The following is a 19,085-nucleotide window of genomic DNA, read 5'->3' as shown; positions in this document are numbered from 1 at the left end:
CCAAGCTCCACTCTCATGGAGACTCTAGAACCACAGGAGCCCAAGCTCCACTCACACAGTGACTCTAGAACCACAGGAGACCAAGCCCTGGTCCCAGTGAACTTGAGGGCTGCTGGTACTAAAGTCCCATTCCCTCTGATAAATTCTGGGGCCAGTGAAGTCAGAATTCTAGTCCCATGATGAAGCTGGGACACTGGCCCTGAGCCCTAGGCCCCACAGTAAATTTTGAGGTTGCTTAAGCCTTGCCTCTTTCATTCTTTAAACACTCCCTTCCTTGATGCTCCTGGGCCTCAAGGGATCTATATCCTAGTTAGAGCTAAGTACTCAACAGTCACTAATTCTCACCATTCTGACAAGGCTCTGTATTAACCTTCACTTCAGGCTGAGAGTGTCACTAGTCTCTGGGTATAGACATAAATACTTAGATAGAAGTTTGAGAATGTGTCCATTTAAAGAAACAACTTTATCACATCGTCCCCACCCCACCCCTTGGACTTTTGATCTGTTTACAGTAATAGATGTGCATTCCCTTCTATGAGGTAGGATCCAATCCAAGAACAAATCAGTTAGTTACCCCAATACAGGCATGCCACCATCGCACCTGCAGGCATATCCACGCATGGTCTACAGCTAAATGAGACTGTTGATGAGTTTTCTTCCTCCGCAGCCTACATCCCACCTTCTGCTCCTATAAACACTACGTAGAGGGAGAGTTTCCAAAACTGTTCCAACTTGATTTTTCTGTGTCTATAACCAAAGTGAGTGATGTCTTCAGCAAGAGGGTCTCACCATCAAGTTCTTTGGACAAGCGAGATTGACAAAAATGGCCAGTATTCTTTTGGGGACCTTTCAGTCAACAATTCAGAGGGAGGTATCCCATACCTGTTGATAGAGTTTTAGCTACAAGTCTATAATCTGTGGAAGTAGCATTAACCCATGAAAGGTACCTCTACTCCAAGCTATTTGTTTACTGGTTTTTCAAGACAGGGTTTCTCTTTGTATCCCTGGCTGTCCTGGACTCACTTTGTAGGCCAGGCTAGCCTCAAACTCACAGGGATCCACCTGCCTCTGCCTCCCTGAGGGCTGAGATTAAAGGCTCGCACCACCATGCCTGGCTTATTATTTAATTTTAGGTTGTCTTATTTTAGTTTTATTTTATTCATCTTTAATTTTTGTTAACTTCCCCTGACTTACGTATTTCCCCATTCCAACATCATTTAAGCCTTTTATTCCTAGTATACACTACTCCTTCATATCCCGTGTTTTAGTAACACCCCACCCCCGCCCCGCCAGGATTTCTTTTCTTACCTCCTGGCCCATATAGATAACTCTGATTTAAATATAGAAATCTATCAATTTGAAGCTGGGATCCAAAGATATGAGAGAGAATATACACCATTTGTCTTTCTGGATCTGGCTTACCTTGCTCAGTATAACGTTTCCAGATCTATCATTTGCTTCAAATTACACAAGTTTACTTTTTACAGCTGACTAAAATCCTATTGTATATATGCACTACATTTTCACTGTCCACTCACCTGTGGAAAGACATTTGGTTGATTCCATTCCCTCCACTGTGACTGGAGCAGCAGTAAATATGGCTTCTCGGGTCCCTCTCTCAGACAGCATGGAGCCTTTTGAGTATATACCCAGGAGGGTCAGAGCTAAATCCTATGTAAGTTCTATTTTTAGTGTTTTGAAGAATTCTCACACTGGTTTACATAGTAGCATGTTGTTACTTATGTCTCAGAGGGCTGTGGCTGGGCACCATCTTGAGAGCCTATTGTTTAGGGTACTATACTGAGGGCCTGAGAATAAAAACAGTCACAAGTCAGGGCATCTGAGGGCAACATACCGCAGCCTCTAGGTGGGAAGTGACCATGGGAGGCATCTGTGGAGACGAGGAGAGATGGATGCAAACAAGACTGTGTATAAACTAAGGACATGACCAGTCCATGATATGGTTAAGGGAAGGTTTTTGTTATACATATGACAGAAGGGGGGGAAAAAACCAGCCAGAGGCATCTGGAAGAATCTAGAGCAGAGAGAGAAAGAAACAGACTGAACACAGACAGAAGACTAGACTTGGCTAGGGCTATCTGTGAGAGAGAGAAGAGTAGCAGGGGACAGAGAACATAGAAAACACAGTGAAAGAAGCCGGAGCAGAGAGAGATAGAGACAGAGACAGTAGAGATAGCCGAAGGGAGCACCGGAATAGCAGAGCTATAAAGAGAAATGAATAGCTGGGGGAAGGAAGCCCATGAGCTAGGGGGAGCTTAGAGTAAGGGGAACAAGTAAGAGGAAGGACAAGGATGCCAGCGTGGGCTTTGTCATGTGTAACAGGCACTTACGATACTGAAGGAGCCTGGAGGCCAGCACGCACTGTGGTATGTTGATAACGCCATATGTCCCTTCTGCCAGAGGTAAGGGGCATGACTCCTTACGGTAAAGGAGAATCAGTTTCACAAGTTCCTGAGGAATGCTGGCTTTTCTCTAACTGCCTGAAATCCTCCTCTAGAGTGGGTTGAGCCTATTTCTGGCGTTCTGGACTGCCTTTTGGAGTCTGGGGAATGAGTTTCCTCTGGACCTGTCAGACTGGACATGCTCAATGTCATCTGACATCAGGAGCTAAGTATGGTTGAGCCAGGGGGTTAGCGTTTAGATGAGAGGGAATTTTTTCACATTACCAAGCAGTTTCTAAAATTGGATTTGTTGTGGTTAACACGGCAGATTGGCTACTCAGCAGCCATTTGGTTTCCCAACCTCTTGCTCCCTTAATTTTCTTATTAAAGAACACACATTCTTACCTTCCCTGATTCTTTTGTAGCTAGGACGTCATGTGGTATGTTGTAGCCAATTGATGACGCCAACAGATGAATCACTGGGTGAAATCTTCCAGTAAAGGTTATAAAAAAAAGCAATAGATTTATTCATGCCCTTTTGCGGGTTCTTCTTTCTTCCTTTTGAATGGTGATGCCATGCCTGGAGGAACAGCAGCCACCTTGAGACCTGAGGGAAGAAAGCAGAAATTAGATGGAGTCTGAGTTCTTGATGGGGTTCCAAGGCTGCTACAGCAGACGTGGCCTGCCTACCCTGGACTTCTGCTACTGATAATAAAAACTCCTCTCTGCTAAAAAACCTCTATTCTCACAGTTCCTCATTGAAGGCGTTCTGAATGTATATATCAGATATGAGTATTCCACAGTGGATAGCTCCATTGATTTTTTTTAATGTATTGCTCCAATATTTTGTTTTAGTCTAGAAGTTATTAGTCATAGAGAAAGGAGGCTTATGCTGGGTGGAGAGAGGGTTGTTGCTTTGGTTTTTTTGACTCTTGATGCATGCAGGTGTGTGTGGCAGCAGCCACAGGTGGCTTAGGATGACTTATAGGACCCTTCAGGAGCTAAGTTTCCCACTGCCCATTAAGGGTGACCACAGCCAAAATGGGCTCACATGGAAAGATGTTTATGATCTGAGCTTTTCAGAAAATCTGAAGAGGGAAAGCAGTGGTCAAAAGAAGGGCCTGAAATTGCACCTGCCTATGCAGCTTCTGCCCAGGGGCTCCTAGTTTTCTGGGCTAGATAGCCTAGCCAAGTTCTCCCAACCACCACACAACCAGTATTTGGTATGGATACTTCTTTACAGTAGGAGATATCCTGCACATAGTAGGATCTTTAAAAGCAGGCCAGGGGCCTCGCCACCAGATGGCAGTAGAACCTTCTGCTCCCCGATTACAATTCAAATGTCAATTGTCTCCAAATGTTGTCACATGCTCCTGGGGGAAGGAACAAGACAACTCCAGTCCAGAAGCAACTGGTATAAGGAACAACCTAATTCCGAAAAGAGTGAAGATGCTGGTTCAGAACTGGGTAGTCACATGACCCGAAGAGAAGAAAGGGACACTGATGACTTCACTCCCACATGGGCTGGTATCCAAGAAAGATGGCACATCCTCTGACATCCTTGAAAACTGTGTCAAAAAGCCCCCTACCGCCCACCAGGCCACTGAGCACACCTGTAAAGTGAGGCTATCCACAGGTCATCGAAAGCAGTGTATGATGGGAAACTCAAGAAAAACACAAGGACACCCCAGAGTAACAGATGGGATTCCTTCTGGCTTTTAGGTGTTGTGGACCTTCCAATACCTAGAATGTGCTGCCAACAGCTCTTGTGTTTGTAAATATGTGAAGAACCACAACTGACACTTGAGCCCCGAGACCTGCCCTCTGTAATAAGGGTTTTTCCCTAAATTGAGAAAGTCAGTGAATGTTCACAGCCTCACAGCAGGCAACAAGCTGGATGCTGAAACTGTGACAAGGAATACATCAGGTAAGATCTTCGCCTCCCAGGGCCCACAGGCAGTTGAGGAAGTCAGACTATTAAGCAAGCGATTACAAGGCCAGGGTGGATTATCTGGGCTTCGGTTTACTCCTCTGTCACATGGCATGAACCATCCTTAGTCACCGGAACTTCCAGGTTTGCAGGGGGATCATGAAAAACCATGTGCGGGACAGCACATCATGAAGGGAAGTCACAGAGACAGAGACGGAGCAGAAAATGGAAATGTGCTGCTGAACTTGGTTAGGAAACAAAATATGGAGTCTGTTGTGTCCATGTAGCCAAACCAGACCAAACCATGATGCACCACTGATGTCTGGTCATGACCAGATACATTTCCTGGTCATTGGAATCTCTGTAGAAAGACAAAAAAAAAAAAAAAAAAAAAAAAAAAAAAAAGGATAGCAAGGCAGCTTGGGCAACATGAGCAACTAAGACAGAAAATCCATATTTCATTCTCCCCTCCATGGCCTTAACCCGCGGTCCCCTTCTGACAACAGCAGAGGTGTTTGCTGCCACATATGAATAAAAAAAAAAACAAAAACCTGCTGTGGTCAGGATATTTATACCATGGAAATTGGTAAAAATAGCAATCCCTGCGGTTAACCAACCACCAGTGCATCCTTTACACAGCTCCCAGAATCCACTGGTGAAATCTTACCATGTCAGGCCCTAGCCATGAGGTAAGCTAAGAAATACGGTCTTCCAGCTATATAGCCATATGCCAAGAATATTGCTATGAAATAAAGGTAGAGTACATTCTAGATCTAGAGCACACAGACTTGCTGAGAGGATTGTAGCCAGAGGTCCTGACAGAATCAAAGGTGAAAATATTTAAGAAGAGAAAGGTAACTCTTGAAGGCTATTTGGGTGATAAAGTCTGGGCTCAAGATGTGGTGGGGACTTGGGAGGCCGTTTCCATGCAGAACTCCTGGGCAGCGGTACAAACTGGCTGTGGTCAGGTTCTCATGTACGTGGCCCGACCTTGTGCACAGGAAGCCTTCACAGACCATAAAGGTGTGTGACACAACGAACATGGTTCCTCAGTAGGCCGTGTGATCCTTCTAGAGCAAGCCTTCCTGCCCTTCTCATCAGCCTGAGGTGAGAGCAGACACATTTTACTCCTTTGTCCCAGGAGCTTTCTCCAAAATCAAAAATGGTGCTTCTCTAATTCTGAAAGTCATCGAAGCAGGCTCTCTAGGATTCCCCCTGATAAATCACACACCTTGAACTGCCTCACTTCTCATTTTCGTATCCTGTATCCGCTTTATCTTGGCAGTTCAGTTAAAACCTCTAATCTGCTGTCCTGTTCCTCTGCCCTTTCTTACGCCTGGGCATGAGCCAGTTGCTGTGAATAGTTGAGAACTCATGACCCAGACCCTGGATACAACGGCAGGGAACCACACCTGAGCTGAGGGCCTCTGCTTCTGAACTGAAAGCCCTGGCCTTAGATGCCTCTGATGCAGCTCTTCACTAATGTACCACTGGGGCATTTCACATGCCCAACAGGGCATGGCTGACACATGTGCTCCCTTCTAGAACATGTCCTGGGTGTCAAGTGGATTTAATGACTCTGTAGGGGATAGTTGTCTTCCATGTTACTGCCCTCCAATGGTGAAAGGAGCCACCAAGATGTGTAGCTCTAGGCCTGGGAGATGGCCAAGAGCCTGGACAGTGGCTGGAGTGTCCACATTCCTGCATGCAGGACCCCTCAGAGAGCAGTGTGAGAGAACAGGGTAGCCTGTGTACTGGGAGCCAGTTCACCCTGTGCTGCCACACTGCAGCGGACAGTTCTGACAAGTCTGAGGATTCTGACTTTAAGCTCACCCCTCTAAGTCATCACCAAAAGTGCATGTGTCAAAGTAGGAGGAAAGAAATACATTTTACTTTGTAATCATGTGTACGCGTGAAAGATTTGACGGTCCTCATTTGTTTCTTGTCCTGGAATCCCAAATGTTGGGATCAGCGTATCCCTGAGAGCTGGTTTCTTCTGGTCCATGCAGTGAGTGCTCTAAGTAACTCGGCACTGACTGTGGAAGGCGGGAATCTACATTTCAGCTACATTAAAACTGTCCTCCTCCTGCACTAAAACTGGCTTCCCTTTTGCATCTGCAAGATATTTGCAAAGCAGGAAACAGGTGGGTCCTTGGAGGTGGGGGCTGGCAGGCTTGGCGTTAGCTTGACAGAGATGGTAATAAAGCCAGCAGGGTCATTTGGAAAAGTACAGACTCCACTCCATGGAGGAGAGTGGGCAGGGTGGAGCTAAAGATTTACTCTTTAACATGTGCCCTCAATTGGAGAAAATTATTCACTTTGGCATCTAACTCACAAGGATCCTCTAAATGGAAGCCTTAGATATCATCTATCGAAATGGTTTCCAGGCCCTTTTTTTTTTCTTATCAGCAAAATCAAAAAGATTTATCAAAATGAAAACTTATGTGAAATCCCAATAGTGAAGCAGCCAAGAGAGAAAAACCAGTTCCTCGGACCATTTAAACCCTTGCTGAGATTTGAAAAATACTTCCCTATTTACAGATAGCCCTAAAGTTCCTCCATAGAGGTTTGGGATCCCTAGAGCGGAGATCAAAATCACGGACTTAGCAATGACAGGTGTCATGGTTGGGGCCTGGCCAGCACCCATTTTCTTTTTATGAAAACAGTCCCTTCCCTCTGCATTTCCATTGCTCCATTTGGACGAAGCAAGCCTTTATGCTTCCGACTCCCAACCTATACTGGTCACAGAACCTGGACCACAGGCATTCCATCTCTGGCCACGATGATTGGTTCAAAGATAGATGGTGCCTAAAATAGAGCCAATCGGATCTTCTTTCAGGTCTTGGGGAAGGCAGTGCTATCTATTTTTTTTTTAAGGCTTCTAAGAAAACAGGTGGAAGGAACCTGAGTTGGAGGCTGAGTTCTGATCGCAGAGGGAAGGCAAGGTTAGGTCCATCAACATGTGAAAATACCAAAAGCCAGACAGAGGACAGGCACCGCTCAAGGCCTCTAGGCCCTGGTAAAGACTCAACTCCACATACATGATCACATTTGCATCTTTAGCTCTTCTCTGTCCTCTCTGACTTGTTAAGACTGTAACTTTTGTATGTGGATAATAAGTCTATGTAAGTTAGAAACAGTGGGAAGAAGAATACCGGAATTCAGGCAGACAGGGGAAGACTAGCTTTTCCTGAAGGCAGAGTGCTTTGGGCATCTGTCATCTGAGAGCCTGGGAAGGTCACCTTTAAAGGAATCAAACTCTAATATCCCAAAAAGTAACTTCATGCCTTCCTTCAAAGTTTCCTTTTTAAAATTCACCACTTTTTTGTCCACAGTGACATCTTGAATCCCTAACACCGTCACTGGAAGATGGTAGCGAATTGCCAGGGAGCCTGAGCGTAGGACACTCAGCGTAGGGCACGGGAACACTGACAGGAGAGGGAGGGTCATTGGGTGAATACCCAGTCGTATTGCAGACAATCGTAAACACACACTGGAATAAAATGGGACAGACCTGGCTTCAGACCCAATTCCAGCTACATCCTTCTAGCCTCATATGGGGCAGATACTTAACATCTGAGGGTTCACTTCCTACGCTGTGAACCTAATGCCCAAAAATATCTGCTTTGTCAGGAGCAGGAGATAACACCGTGAAGACCCAAGTGTATACTAAGTTGAGTTCCCTCTTCGATAAAAGAAAGAAACAATAGCCATTGTACGGATATTTTTCCAGTTCTGATTCTTCTATAACAGATGATGAGTTTGGGAGGAAGATCTGCTTCCCAAGGTGGAGTGTGTCCACTAGCCAGGCTCGTGGAGGCAGCCAGCCTCGGCTTGACACACCCCACGGTTGGGAATTGAGACCATTCTCACCATGGGACATCACACACATGAGGTAGCACGCTTTCCCCCAGCCCCATAGACAGCAGGATTCCCAGCTACATACAGGTGTATACACTGGGTCCAACAGCATAGGCAGATGCTATATAAGGGTCCCAGGCCATAGATAAAGAGGCTTCATAATGGCGAGGCTTGAGGAATCGGGGCTGAGACAAACTAAAAGACTTATTGCCACCCAGCAAAAAGTAGCAAGGTGAGGCTAGAAAATAGGTCTATCCTTACCCAAGATCCTTCCGCCCCCCCCCCCACCCCCAGATACCATAAGTACAGTAGCATTTTCAATATCTCAGGATGAATAAAGCGTGTAGAAAGAACTGTTGCAGACAGGGCCGTTGGACTCAAAAGTGGCCCAAGGCTAGATCATGGCAAAGGAAAAAACAAAGAAGCATAAAGCAAGACAGTCATCTCCCCTTTTCTAGGCTCCTTCATCTTAGAGTCCAGCACTGGAGATAAAGATAGAAAAAGTCCCCTGTGCTAGGGTAGTAAGAGTCTCATATGTTACTCTTCAAGGGAATTTGCATCTAAGAAGCAGAGCCAAGCATCCTCCTCCAGTGTAGGCCAGATGGCCACAAAGGAGGGGTTCCAGGCAGCGTGTGCCAATAGTAAGGCTGTTTCTACCGAGGAACCAGTTGGGGGGCTTAGCAGCCCCTTCAGGAGGGGTGAGAAAGCCAGCTCTGTGGTGGAGACAAGGCTGAGCCAGGAGTGGAAGGGTTGTAGCATGTTCAAAGATATGTCACAGGAATAATGGAGTGCCCTAGCCTCAGGCCAGGCTGACCTCCCAAAGTATGTGTTTGGGAGTCTGCAGCTGGAGAGCGAGTGCTTGAAGAGAGCCAGGCCCACCCGGATGCAGGCGGCCGGCTGCCTTCGGACCTAGCCGTGATTAGAGGCCTGCTAGACAAGCATCTTGAAGGGGGTGGGGTAGTACCTGGTCTAGGCTAGACCTGCAACATCCTAGGACCACCTCTCAGTAAAACCCCGGGGGGGGGGCAGGGGGGGAGCCACAGATCCAATGTCAGGAAGGCTGGTTGAAATCAGGATGGAGGAAGTGAGTGGAGACCAGCTTCTCCTCTGGCACAGGGAATAGGGGAGAACCGCCACTCCCTAGAACGCCCTCTAGTGGAGGGTTACAGTATGGCAAGCAGAGGATCGCTGTTCCCTTAGCCTTTCCTCCTCAGTCCCACTTTCCACAGGATGACTTCCTGTGAAGCTTTCGAGCACCCCGCTGGATGAAAGGGAACTGCTGCCCCCCCCCCCACCGGGGAGACATTTTAGATAAGGGAGGCAGTCCAGGAAGCAATGGATGTCTCGGATGATTTCCGCATACGGTGGAACTTGGTGACTCATGTTAACTAGGGGATCAAGGGCATTTCCAGAAGGCAGGAGAGCTGAAGTAGGGCTGTGGAGGGCATTACCCGGCAGAACGTGCCATGTTTCCCTCCTCGCCGGGAGCCCTGGCACCGGAGACCCCCATCAATCTTACATGCTTCTCTCTGGCACAAAGGCCAGCCACGCTGTCACTCAGCGCATACCCAGGAGGCAAGGCTTCAGAGCCACTGGGGTTCGGAGGGAGGGAGATAAGGCTAGATGGGCCTCAGCCCAGAGATGGTGGATCTGAGCTTTAGGCTGCTTTATGCCCGTTCCCTGGGTCTCGCTGGGGTATCCACACGTCACCAAAGAGGACACAGGTTAAAGGGGCTCCCTCTTGAGTGAGAGGAAAGAGGAGTCCCCATCCGAATGTCTGTGTACCCCACATCTAGGGTAGCACCTCAGCTAACAGGCAGGAAGGCCAGTTCTCAGCTCCTCTCAGCCTCAGCAGCCATCTTCTCCTCTGCCTTCTCTGCCCACCTGCAGCTCTTCTCGTCCCTTCTGCCTCACTGGCCAGGATCTCAGACGGTTCACATCCCCTCCCCACAGCACACACACAAACACAACCTTCACACAGGGCGAAGGCCACAGACTACTTCCTCGTGTGCGTTCACAGGGCCAAGCCTTGCTCAAGTGCCCTCCTCTCTCTCTCTCTCTCTCTCTCTCTCTCTCTCCCCTCTCTCTCCTTCCCTCTCTCTCTCTCCTTCCCCCTCTCTCACTGAAGTACTCAGCAAACACACAAACGTTGCACACCCTTTTACACACATATATAAAGTGTTCCCACCCCAGAGCTTTTCAAATGCTTGCACAGGATTTACCTGAGCCGACTCCCACAAGTGCACAGATCCATATCCATCCATGCTTCTCTACACGTGTGCACAAACTCTCACGTATGTAAATTAACATTTTATCATTAGCCTCATAAAGCTTTTTAGAGGGTAGGAACTCCTAACTCTAAGCCCAGTTCCTTAAGATGCCCCCCCCCCAATCTCCACAGTCTACTCTAAGAAGCCCTGACCCTCAAGACATATAAATCTGGGCTCTCCTTCCCTACATGACTTTGTAAACCATCATCATTCCTGACCCTTTTCACCTAAGTCAGGCTATTTGCCTTGTTTAAATACTGCCCAGTGACCAAAAGCAAGCTGGGGAGGAAAGGGTTTATTTGGCTTACACTTCCACATTGCAGTCCATCACTGGTGGGCATAAGGACAGGAACTCACACACAGCAGGAACCCGAAGGCAGGAGCTGATGCGGAGACAATGGGGGGGTGCTGCTTACTGGCTTGCTACCTATGGCTTCATCAGCCTGCTTTCTTATAGAACCTGGGACCGCGCAACCAGGGGTGGCACTATCCACAAGGGGCCGGGCCCTCCCTGATCAAGTTAAGAAAATGCCCTGCAGCTGGATCTTCTAGACGCATTGTTCTCAATTGAGGTTCTAACTTGTGCCCAGTTGACATAAAACTAGCCTGGGTACCAGTATCCCATCTATAGAACTCTGTCCAATCTCTAAGTCTCTAACATCAGTGAGGCAGGCCCTGAGTCTGAGAAGCACTAGTCTGGGAATAAGCTTGTACCCTGAGAAGAGTGGCCACCCATGCAGGTACGCCCTGTATCCTAGGTATGACTCTTGTGTCCTTTAAAGGTACCAGAAGTCTTGTCACACACACACACACACACACACACACACACACACACACACACACACACCTCCTTCTCCTGTGGCTTTAATACACCTGCTGGACCCTCAGCTCAGCTCTACCCAGGGTGCTGCCACACATTTCTTCTGTTTTAATTGAAGCCTTCCTAGTTAAAAGGCATCCATTCTTGCCTAAGATGTGCCCACCCAAGCACAAATCCCAGCCCTTCTAACTGCATCACTTAGGCAACCTCCCCTCATGTCTCTGTGCCTCGGTTTCCCCACATAAACATGTAAAACAGTAATACCTCTTCTGCAGTTCTCATAAGAGGCATGGAGTACTCTGAACAATTCCTGTCACGTGATATGCAGCCCAACGCGGTGCCTCTTCCGTCTCTCTCATCCACCCTGTCCACAATCCAAGGAGACTTGCTCCACAGGCTGCAGCAGGCTGGAGCAGGTTCAGAAGCTACGGGCACCTGGCTCCAGCCCACATCCCCACACACAAGGCTGCATCTACTCTGTCCCCCACCACCACCACCATGTGGAGTTCCAGAGAAACTCCGACATCTTTGATTAATAAGAAGCAGAAAGATAAGTCACATGATAATTAATAAATCATTAGCGGCATTACTTTTCATCAGATAAGCCCATTAATTGTTCCCATTTCCTTACAAAAAGCCCAGGTCTTGAGGCCCCTCACAGCAAGTTGATTTTATGATAAATACAAGACCATGAAGAAAAACAGGGCCGTGGTGGTCTGAGCTACATTTACCTGAAGGAGAGAGTGTGTGGCCAGCCTGCAACACTTAAGAGTCTCCTTTGAGACCAGAATTCATCTGTTCGGGCTCCCCAGGGAGGTCAGACACTCCTATCTAGGAGGCAGCCATGAGTTCCCTCTCTGGCAGAGGCACCAAGTGACTGCCAGAATCCACTGCAGCCACACTAAGATAAAAAGTGCCTCTAAATTGAAAGAGTCTAAATACTTAACAATGGCGGGCAAGGGCTTGGAGCAGGGACATGCCCGCCCATTCATCTGCTCATCTTCATCCTTCTAGCATGCAAATGACCAGTATGCATCCGCTGACAATGCAGAGGACTTGGGGAAAGGTGTGGAAGAAAGAGAAACAGTGCCTGCTTTCTTGGAATGCTAACCCATCCTCCGCCCACCCCACCTCCCCCCACCTCACACACAGCTGCTCTTTTATCTTCTCCTGTACCTATCTCGACCTCTGAGAATGGCAGCACAGGCTCATTCTCCTTGAAGAAATACTTTTGTCCCGGCGTGGTGGTGCATGTCTTTAATCCCAGCGCTCGAGAAGGCAGAGGTAGGCGGATTGCTGTGAGTTCGAGGCCAGCCTGGTCTACAAAGCGAGTCCAGGACAGCGAAGGCTACACAGAGAAACCCCGTCTCGAGAAGTCAAAAAGAAAGAAAGAAAGACTGACTTTTGGACAGCTATTGTGTATGGGGACCATGAACTGAGACACATAAAAGCCATCCCCAGAAGCTGGCCCACTGGTGAGACGGAGAGGCTAAACCAATCAACGACGACGACGACAAGGCAGGCTGGAGACCTGGCTGGCCGTTCAGAGCCCTTGTATCCAGCACCCGAATGCCGGTTCACAAGCACCCATAACTCCAGCTCCAGGGGATCTATCTGGTCCTTCTTCTGAGCGCCACAGGCACAAGGCATGCATGTGATGCTCATCCACACATTCAGGAAAATATACATCCATATACCTAAAAATGAAATAAATCTAGCTCCCCATGAAATTCACGACAACAAAATGAAAACAATGAAGTGAAACAACTAGGGGGACAGGAAGCATGCCTAATTAATGTGCAAGCTGGTTAAAGGCAAGAGGCAGCCTTGCAAACTGAGGAACCCATACAGGGACTTCGCAGGAAAAGGCAAGTTAGGACAGGACTCTCAGGGTACCAGTAGGCAGTTTCAGTTTGTCCTCTGGCTTCTTACTCATCTCGAGGGTGCCGTTGCGTTAACCTGGCTTATACTTATAGGATTAGTCTTATTATTACCTGCTTGGCTCATGCTTGGATAGCTTTCCTACACAGCCCAGACCCACTTGCTCGAGGATGTTGCTGCTCACAGTGGACTGGGCTCTCCAATATGGATCAGGACAGTACTCCACAGACATGGCCACAGACCAATCTGATCTGGACAACCCTCCAATTGAGACTCCTCGGATGACTCTAGGCTATGTCAGCTTGACAGCTGAAGTTAACTAGGACAAAGGGTCATGGGACATAACCCATTAAGCCAATGTGCTTCCATGTTATCATAGTCCCAGGAAAGCAGAAAAAGTAGTAGAAATTTTATTTAAACAAATTATGACCAAAGTCCATGATATTTGTAGAGGAAAATGATCATACAGACCCACAGACCTGAAAGAGTTCTAAACAGAACCGAAGTGAAGAGATTTTTGCCTGTCAAAAGACGGGTGCCAGGAGAGGAGATGCACAGGCGAAAAGCTAAAGTGGACCACATGCCTGAGGGCGGGAAGTGACAAAGTAAGAAATTTAAAAGAGATCAGTAACGCAACACACAAGAAAACTACGAAGACCATCAGTGGGTCACTCTGCAGAATCCTGGAACTAAGCCCTTATCTTGAAGAAATGAAGAAGACACAAAACTCTGTGGACAAACAACCTCAAAAAGTTCACCCCTTTCACACTTAACCTTACAAGAAATGCAAAAGGGAGTTCTTATATCATGATGAAAGGAGACTAGCTAGCAACATCAAAGCACGAGAAAGTATGAATCTCACTGCAAAGATGTGTTACATTAAAAATAATCTAGTATGGTGAAGCTGCATACATATTTTATTAACACAAAAATAAAAGAAAGTATAATAACTTGCTAATAGGTACACAATTATGAAAGCATCAAAACCGTGACACCAATAACATCAAGTGCAGGGCAAGGAGAAGGTCAAGTGTACTTTCCGTTTGTGGTTAAAATTAGGTCAATAACATAGGAAATTATAGGTATTTTGTGTAAGCTTCATGGTAAAACAAAGAAAAATTCTGTACTGGGTATACAAAAGATAAGGAGAAGAAGATCAAAATATCACTGCTAAAAAAATGAGCAACCCACACACAAATGCAGCAAGAGAGAAAGAGGGAAGGAGGAAGCTGGAGAGGAAGGAGGAAGGGAGAGGAAGAGGGAGAGGGGAGAAAGAACAAAGGAACCCAAATCAGAAAACAGTAACATAGCCGGGTGGTGGTGGTGCACGCCTTTAATCCCAGCACTCAGAAGGCAGAGACAGGTGGATATCTGTGAGTTCGAGGCCAGCCTGGTCTACAAAGCAAGTCCAGGACAGTCAAGGCTACACAGAGAAACCCTGTCTCGAAAAACAAAACAAAACAAAACAAAACAAACAAACAAAAACCCAAACAAAACAGTAACATAGCAACTGTAAGTGTTTACTTATCGAGGATTATTTTAAATGTAAATGAATTAAATTCCTTAATCAAAAGTTATAGAGGAGCTGAATGAATTTTAAAACCAATACAAGATACAATTATGTTTTCTGCTCACCACAGATGCCTTAGAGCTGGAGAGATGACTCAGGGAACTTGTTGCTCTTCCAGAGGATCCAAGTTGGGTCTCAGCATCCACAACCATCTGACACCCTCTCCTAGACATCAGGCAAAAATATGATACACGGACATACTTACAGGCAAACATCCATACACATGAAAAAAATTAAGTAATAAATCTAAAGACTAAGGAAATTTTAAAAACGTAAGAAGAGATTCACCTTAGCTTTAAGGACTAATCCAGGCATTGTGGCTCATGCCTTTAATCCCAGCACTCCTGAGGCAGAGGCAGGCAGAGCTCTGTAAGTTCAAAGCCAGCCTGGTCTTCAAAGAAAGTCCAGGGCAGCCAGAGCGACACAGAGAAACCCTATCTTGAAAAACCAAAAAGAGAAGAAGGAGGAGGAGGAGGAGGAGGAAGAGGAGGAGGAGGAGGAGGAGGAGGAGGAGAAGAAGAAGAAGAAGAAGAAGAAGAAGGAGAAGGGAAAGAGACAAAAGGATGGTCCATGTGAACAGTAACAGTAAACTGACATGGGTGCAACTATATTTGTATCAGATAAAATTGATTTCAAGTCAAAAAATACATCAAAGGAAAAAAGGTTGTTATTTTAATTAAAAATCCCTGATTGGGCTAGAGAGATGACTCAGAGGTTAAGAGCATTGACTGCTCTTGCAGAGATCCTGAGTTCAATTCCCAGCAACCACATGGTGGTTCACAACCATTTATAATGTGATCTGATGCCCTCTTCTGGCACTCAGGTGTACATGCAGGCACAGCATTGCATACGTAATAATAAATAAATAAATCTTAAAAAATAAAATAAAATAAAATCCCTAATCATCCTATTTTACCAATAAAGAGTCAGTCGGATGTTGTGGTGAAAAACCTGCTAGCCCAGAGAGACAGAGAAAACACCCAGGTGACCTTCCTACTCAGCTCACGTCCCAAGGGAGAAGGCCCAAAAGGCTCACTAGCTCAGCTGATAGCCTCAGGAGGAAAAGACCAAAAAACCCAAGGCCAAAAGCTTCCCAGTTTAAGGGCCAAAAAGGCAAAGGCCAAGGAGCTGAGGAGCTCCAGGTAAAATCCCAAGTTAAAGAACCAAAGCACCAAAGACCCTTTCTGCATCTACACTCTGTCTTAAATACCCCTCAACTCAAAGTCCCTCCTACTCTTCAATCCCTGTCAGCTGGTTTTTTTTTTTTTTTTTTTTTTTTGCTCCACCTCTTGACCTAGGGTTAACTTTATTAAATCCTGTGTACAGAAAGCCCTTGGATTAAAGGTGTGTACTAGGGCTGGCTGAGCCACACCTTAATCATATGTTTACAATAAACAGAAATTCTTGGGTTAAAGGTGAGTGTTAGGGATCAGCTACACCAAACAAAAGACAGGTTTTCACAGTTCACAATCTTAGGGACCACAACGGGATCAAATATCCTGCAACAGAAGGCAATTCTGCATGGTAAAGAGGTTAATTCAGTAAGAGACTATAACAAGTATAAATCCATATGCACCAAACATAGGCATATCCAACATATAAGCTAAATACTAACAGAAATAACAATATAACTATATGAAGTACTTCATTCTGTAAATATATCCTGTTTACAGAATAAAACAACTCAGAAAGTATATCAATGCAGAAACACTAGGCTTGAAGAACACTATGGTCCACATATATTTGTATAGACTATCTAACCCAACAATACCATAATAAATCATCTTTCCAAGGACACAGAGAATATCCAACATATATCATATGCTTGGTCACAAACAGGTCTTCCAATTCTTTAAGAAGATTGAAACAATACTGAATCATAATGACTACCTTTTCTAATGACAATGGCATAACATTAAAAATCAGAGCAGGAAAATTCCTGAAAAATTCACAAGTGAATTGAAATTAACAACATGCCCCAAAGCAACCAAACAGTTAAAATAAGAGCTCAAAAAGGAAACTTAAAAATATACTGAGAAAGGCTCAGAGGTAAGGATGAGTTCAAATCCTGGGACTCAGAAAATAAAACAGAGAACCAACTCCTACAAGTTATCATCTGGCCTCCACATACCACACACACACACACACACACACACACACACACACACACACACTAAGTAAATAAATGTAAAATTTTTAATATTGAAAGAAAAAAAACTAAAAATGAAATACTCTAAAATTTATTGGATGCAGTAAGCTCGGTCCTGAGAAGGAAGTTTGCAGTAACAAATGTCTAAATCAAGATGGAAGAAGAACCTTAAACAACTTGGCATTACACATAAAGAAACAAGTGAAAGTAGAAAATGTAAACCCAAGCTTAGCAGAAGAAAGTAAATAACAATAATCGGAACAGAAGTAAATAAAATGGACACTAGAAAAAAACACAAGTGGTCAAAAACTTTAAGAAGTGGGTAATTTTCATTGTTTTTTGTTTGTTTGTTTGTTTGTTTTGTAAGAGGAAATGCTCAAATATAATCCTGACACAATGCAACTGGCACCAAAGAAACACCATGGATCATAAAAATCTGAGACCAACCGCACACCAAAACACTGAATAATCTCCTAACTGCATCATTTGAAAGAAGTAAAAGTTCTAAGAAACAAAACCAGTTCTAAGAAGGAGAAAATCATATACATGCAAGCAACATTAATTGGGCTGAGCAGGTTGTATTTATATATATTTAGGGAAAGAAATATACATAAACAATTAAAGAAAAGAGACAATGTGTTTGAAAGAGAACCAGGATTCATAGGTGTTGCAGGATATTTGGTCCCATCGTGGTCCCTGAGATTGTGAACTGTAAAAAAATCTCTTTTGGTTGGTGTACTTGATCCCTAATACTCACCCTTAATCCAAGAATGTCTGTTTATTGTAAACAGATGATTAAGGTGTGGCTCGGCCAGCCCTAGCACACACCTTTAATCCAAGGGCTTTCTGTACACAGGATTTAATAAAGTTAACCCTAGGTCAAGAGGCAGAGAGAAAAACCAGCTGAAGCTGGGTGTGGTGGTGCACACCTTTAATCCCAGCATTCGTGAGGCACAGGCAGGTGGATCTCTGTGGGGTGGAGGCCAGCCTGGTCTACAAAGTGAGTCCAGGACTACAAGAGAAAGCCTGCCTTAAAAAATAAAATAAAATAAAATAAAAAAGAACCCAGCTGACAGGGACTAAAGAGTAGGAAGGATTTTAAGGGCTTTGGGTTGAAGGGTATTGTATGTAGAAGCAGAAGGCGTGCTTGGGCCTTTAGCTCTTGAGCTCGTGAGCTTCGTCAGCTCCTTGGCCTTTGGATTTTGAGCTAGCAAGCCTTTGGCATTGGGCTTTTTGGCCTTTTGCTCCTGGGCTGTCAGCTGAGTTGGTGAGTCTTTTTTTTTTTTTTTTTTTTTTTTTTGAGACAGGGTTTCTCTGTGTAGCCTTGGCTGTCCTGGACTCGCTTTGTAGACCAGAGGCTGGCCTCGAACTCGAGTTGGTAAGTCTTTTGGGCTCTTTTCATAGGAATGTGAGCTGAGTAGGAAGGTCAGAAGATGGCTGCTTTCTCTGCCTCTCTGAGCTAGCAGGTTTTCACTCCAGCGTCTGGCTCCTGAGTCTATTGGTAAAACAACAACAACAGAAAACATTTGGGATTTTCATTTAAAACATCACATATGAGGGGTTAGACGGAGAAAAGAGGAGGAGAAAGTGATATAATTTAATTTAAAAATAAAACATATGAAAATGAATGTCAATTCTTCTTAAATTAGTTTTTCGGTTCCTTTTTTAAAACTTTGTTTATTCACTTTACCTCCCAAATGCACCTCTCCTCTCCTCTCCTCCTGGTCCTACCCACTGATCCTCTTCTCTCTTTTCCCATTACCCTCCTTCTAAGAGAAGGGGACACCCCCCTTTAGTAACTCACCCCAACATATCCAGTTGCATTAGGACTAAGCCCCATCCTCTTCCACCGAGGCCAAACAAGGCAGCCCAGCCAGGAGCCAGTGACCTAAGAGTCCATGTCAGAGACAGCCCCTCCCAGGTCCTCTTGCTAGGGGACCCACATGAAGACCAAGCTGCCCATCAGCCACACATGTGTAGTGGACCTAGGTTCAGCCCATTCCTGCTCTTGGGTTGGTGCTTCCATCTCTGTAAGCCCCGTGGGCCCAGGTTAGCTGACTCTGTCGAACTTCTTGTAGACTTCTTGTCCCCTCCCGGTCTCTCTACTTCCTCTAACTCTTCCACGAGACTCTCCGCTCTCCGCCTAATGTTTGGGTGTGGGTCTCAGCATCTGTTTCAATCCGCTGCTGGGTGGAGCCTCTG

At 45.6% G+C, this 19,085-nt stretch overlaps 1 long non-coding RNA gene across 2 annotated transcripts; it reads right to left on the bottom strand.

The window, feature by feature from the left end:
- Positions 1–448: 448 nt before the first annotated feature.
- On the bottom strand, positions 449–19,054 carry LOC311581312. Of its 2 annotated transcripts, none has more exons than XR_014773741.1 (4): positions 18,688–19,054; positions 14,800–14,899; positions 2,808–3,009; positions 449–1,634 (listed from the first exon to the last, which is right to left on the bottom strand). It is a non-coding gene; the product is annotated as an uncharacterized lncRNA (long non-coding RNA). The 2 variants fall into 2 exon arrangements; XR_014773742.1 differs by lacking the exon at positions 18,688–19,054 and adding an exon at positions 15,023–15,424.
- Positions 19,055–19,085: the final 31 nt, after the last annotated feature.

This window comes from Acomys minous (assembly GCF_964271855.1).
Source record: "Acomys minous genome assembly, chromosome: 13".
Classification (NCBI taxonomy): domain Eukaryota; kingdom Metazoa; phylum Chordata; class Mammalia; order Rodentia; family Muridae; genus Acomys; species Acomys minous.
Note: the sequence above shows the minus strand (reverse complement) of the source record. Positions and strands in the feature narration are given on the sequence as shown.